Genomic DNA, 5,055 nt, shown 5'->3' on the forward strand with positions numbered 1-5,055 from the left:
ATGCATTTCTGTATTTAGAGCGTGAATGAGTTAGTTTTGATACTTACCTTAACTCTTTATTAGGAAATAAACGTAAGTAATTAATAATTAAGAAAACATAATATATCCCTAAAATGTCTGAAAACACCTCTTTCAAATGTATGATGTATGTACCAAAAGCCAAATACTATGTACAATATGTAAGTATGTATCTATCTTTAATGGTAATGTTAAATTGCATGTTCAATAACATTATGTAGACAAAACTTAGTAGGTATTGAAATACATCAAGATACCTCTGTGGGAGTATAATAATAATAATAATAATAGTGGTAACTAATATGTATTCCAAAATGCATGCTACTAACTTTGGAAATCCATACTTCAATATGAAAGTGTAGGTGGAGGGTGGAAAACAATCGCAACAGTATTTATTCTAGTAGGTACCTATAAATGTAATGTTAACAGTATCAAGCACTAGTTGGGTACTGTCAGATAAGTGCTATGACGTCTGCTTTGGCGTGGGCTGTTAAGGTCACTTATTAATAATCAGAGATGTGCAAAATGCTTTTGAAAACCAATTTGAAATGCAAAATGTAAAATGCCTCTAGAAAACCAATTTGAAATGCAAAATGTAAAATGCTTTTTAAAAACCAATTTGAAATGTAAAATGTACATTTTGAAAATGTCATGATGGAAGACTCAGTAACTTTGTGAAGTTCCATAACAATAGATGTAAAAGAAATAACTTATACTCTTCACTGGGTTAACCCAGTGAAGAGTACGAAGGTTAACCCAGTGAAGAGTATAAGTTATTTCTTTTACATACTCTTCACTGGGTTAAGTTATTTCTTTTACATCTATTTTGAAAATGGTTTTTTAAATGCTTTTTAAAATGGATTTTCAAACAATAAGCCCTTGTAACATAATAATATCGATAGTTTTATTGTTCATTTTATCCCTGTCTACTATTCCTCTTCTACCACAGTTCACAGTTTCCTCATTTTTAAGCAATCCGGATTTTAAAGGGTTCTTTGCAGTTGTTGATTCCTTAGAATGGAAAGATCTGGATTTATTCTAAAGTAAGTCTGCCAAATCGAGGTAGAGAGTGGTTTCTTTCTCAAGAGAGTGGTTTCTGCCTTCAAGAGGTAGAGAGTGGTTTCTTTCTCAATGGCACAAGATACGAGGTACTTTTAACACATGCCCTAGGTTTGCGGCCCGACTCGATGTGATGTGTCGCATTTAAAGGTTTCTTTGCAGTTGTTGATTCCTTAGAATGGAAAAATCTGGATTTATTCTAAAGTAAGTCTGCCAAATCGAGGGCCTTCAATAGGGAGAAAGTGGTTTCTTTCTCAATGGCACAAGATACGAGGTACTTTTAACACATACCCTAGGTTTGCGGCCCGACTCGATGTGATGTGTCGCATCAGCCGATCGAATTCTAGTGGCTGTGGCTGATGTCTTCATGTGATTACATTGCTTATTTCGTACAACGAAAGCAATCTACTCAGATACAGAGAGATGCGTTCGATATGACGAAGTAACACTAGCAATACGAATTTAATTCATCCCAGTCCTAAACTCTCTAAAGACGATGCCAAATCGAGGGTCTGTAACAAGCTATAAGGACTTCGTTCACCCTGTATAGAAAGCTGGTATTTGTTGATATTGTTTAGTGGAGCGTATTCCGTTTTATTAGGAGAAAAGCGGGGGTTGAAATTCCTCTCAATTTTCCGACACAAAGACACACTAGTTGACAAAAGGCAAGATAATATAGGTAGCTATGTGTATTATTCCAATGAAGAATAGAATGAAGAACGCACATAGATTCTCTGTGTACCTACCTAACTCTTATGATTTTAGTGTTTGCTCTCCTTTGTTCTACTATAACTATAAGAAAGACATAAAATGAATCGCAGATTTCTTCTTATGTATGATAACTATGATATTATTTATTCAATTTGAGACATTGTCGACAGATTGACTTCCTATTTCAAGACAGAATCAGTGTTGTTTTACACAAGTGTTATCAAGTCGTCATCAAGCAAATACCCAAAAGTCCAGCAAACACTCCAGAGTCCAGGGGAATAATAGTGTGAACATTAAACAAACCTAATTTCTGCATCCGACCTGATTTCACTGCACCCTATAAGTCTTATGTACTAAGGATAATTTAGGTGAAGGTATACGGGTAGAATGAATGAAGGATAAAGGATGCATCCAATACCAATGGTTAAGGTAAATCTGGTGCGGATCAATACAAGTATTAGACTTAAAGTGACGCGCCATCCCATTTCATTTGTACATACGCCATCAGGGCTGAAGTTAAGAATGCACAGTTTGGAGGGCACCTATAAATGAAGTGTTTTATCCCTCTTTTTGCCCCCAACCTTTGGTAATGGTAATGGTACTTTGATAAGTTCCACATAAAATATTGACATTAAACATTAAAGCCTTATCCCCAGTAATCTAGTAGTTAGTGCGGTGCATTTTGTTTGGTGCAATCTGAAAGCTTGGACTTTCTATTACTACAGTATAGCGGAGCTATACTAGTAATGAAAGTATTGCAATCGGTCCAAATTTTCAAGAAATATTTTCCTCTATACTTTTGAATCAACTATGGGACAGGTGAATGAACTGTAAGTGCTTTTCAAGGATGATGACAGATTGAGAATGTTGTTAAAAGTGATAATTTTGTTGAATAAATAGGGCAGTAGAACAAGTAGAATATTTTGAATATCCTCCCGGAAAACGGTAGATGTGTACCCACTACCCATATGAAAACTGACGTTATGTACTTCCTATGTGCTTCTCATTATGGTCTAACTGCCTTTATCGGAAATATCTTGTTTTTCTTTTGAGGAATTTCCTTTCATGACTATGAACAATCCTGGTTTTCAATTTGATCCTTTAAAAGATTTCGCCGCCACTGTTTTGTGCCTGTTTTTTTTTTTTTTTAATAATCGCATCATATTTTTATATTTATGTGTATTAACCACAGTTTAATATTTAACCAAGACGAAAGTACTATATAAATATTTATACAATAGCCCCTCCCCTCTCTCCAGTGAAACTAAGTTCCCCATTTCACTTGTTATACTTTGTATTGGAAAATGAATTTGCCCTAAATTTCACAAGATAGACACTTCGGATTCTTCAGAAAATCTTCTCCTGGGTAAATATGCATTTCTGTATTTAGAGCGTGAATGAGTTAGTTTTGATACTTACCTTAACTCTTTATTAGGAAATAAACGTAAGTTCATTCGAATGGAAAGATCTGGATTTATTCTAAAGTAAGTCTGCCAAATCGAGGGCCTTCAAGAGGTAGAAAGTGGTTTCTTTCTCAATGGCACAAGATACGAGGTACTTTTAACACATGCCCTAGGTTTGCGGCCCGACTCGATGTGATGTGTCGCATCAGCCGATCGAATTCTAGTGGCTGATGTCTTCATGTGGTTACATTGCTTATTTCGTACAACGAAAGCAATCTACTCAGATACAGAGAGATGCGTTCGATATGACGAAGTAACACTAGCAATACGAATTTAATTCATCCCAGTCCTAAACTCTCTAAAGACGATGCCAAATCGAGGGTCTGTAACAAGCTACAAGGACTTCGTTCACCCTGTATAGAAAGCTGGTATTTGTTGATATTGTTTAGTGGAGCGTATTCCGTTTTATTAGGAGAAAAGCGGGGGATAAAATTCCTCTCAATTTTCCGACACAAAGACACACTAGTTGACAAAAGGCAAGATAATATAGGTAGCTATGTGTATTATTCCAATGAAGAATAGAATGAAGAACGCACATAGATTCTCTGTGTACCTACCTAACTCTTATGATTTTTTGAAATTCCTCTCAATTTTCCGACACAAAGACACACTAGTTGACAAAAGGCAAGATAATATAGGTAGCTATGTGTACTATTCCAATGAAGAATAGAATGAAGAACGCACATAGATTCTCTGTGTACCTACCTAACTCTTATGATTTTTATACTGATTTTCTCTAATCACTACGGGCTAAAAAAATTCCCGGAGGGACGGGCCCTGCTTGTTATTGCTGCTTTAAAAAAATCTTACGATAAATATATAAATAAGTATAAGTATCTTCTACCCACCTATGTTCGGTGTTACTTGTTTTCTCGTGTTGGAACTTCTAGGTACTTCCAGAGATTTCTCTCTCCCTGGGAATTTTCCATTTGAACTCGAACTTTCTATACCTACAGTTCTAATGGAGTATTGTATGTACATATCGTCACATCCCTCTGTAACAAGGAACACTTGGTTTAGAGATTTAGAATAGGTAAGTATTTTTACCTTTCATTCAAATCATAGATAAGGAGTTAGTTACATTTCTCCCTTCTTCGAATTTAACCTCCAACCGAATACCAATACCAATACCCGGCAAAATTCCAGGAAAGTTTTCTCCTGGATATCTCTACCTGAACTTTGTTGGGTATTTTCATATCTACTATCTAATCTAACTTTTGAACTTCTGAATTACCCCCACCTACTATCTACTATTCAATAGTTGAATGTATATGAACTCATTTGAATGTTGCTCCTTATATCCTTATCCTTGCTTCAAAGCTCTCCCTTCATTTTGCAGTATCTCCCATTAAAGATATAAAGATATACCTCTGCAGATCTCAAAACATTCAGATTTTCAATTCCTTACAAACAGGACATCTTATCTACCTACTCATTTATGTCTCGTCTACATTTTACTTTCTCGTTAAAAAATATAAATAAATAAGAAAGACGTTCCTTTTGAAAATGGCTTCAAAGCTCTCCCTTCATTTTGCAGTATCTCCCATTAAAGATATACCTCTGCTGCCTCTGCAGATCTCAAAACATTCAGCTTTTCAATTCCCTACAAACAGGACATCTTATCTATATCTACCTACTCATTTATGTCTCGTCTACATTTTACTTTCTCGTTAAAAAATATAAATAAATAAGAAAGACGTTCCTTTTGAAAATGATGGCAACCCCGGAAATAAATCGTTCTCTTTTTAAGAAAATGGAGCAAAAAAAAAAAAAAAAAAAAAAAAAACCCGGTTTATTCAAATTT

The sequence above is a fragment of the Diaphorina citri genome, unplaced genomic scaffold, assembly GCF_000475195.1.
Source record: "Diaphorina citri unplaced genomic scaffold, Diaci psyllid genome assembly version 1.1 scaffold4363, whole genome shotgun sequence".
Lineage (NCBI taxonomy): Eukaryota > Metazoa > Arthropoda > Insecta > Hemiptera > Psyllidae > Diaphorina > Diaphorina citri.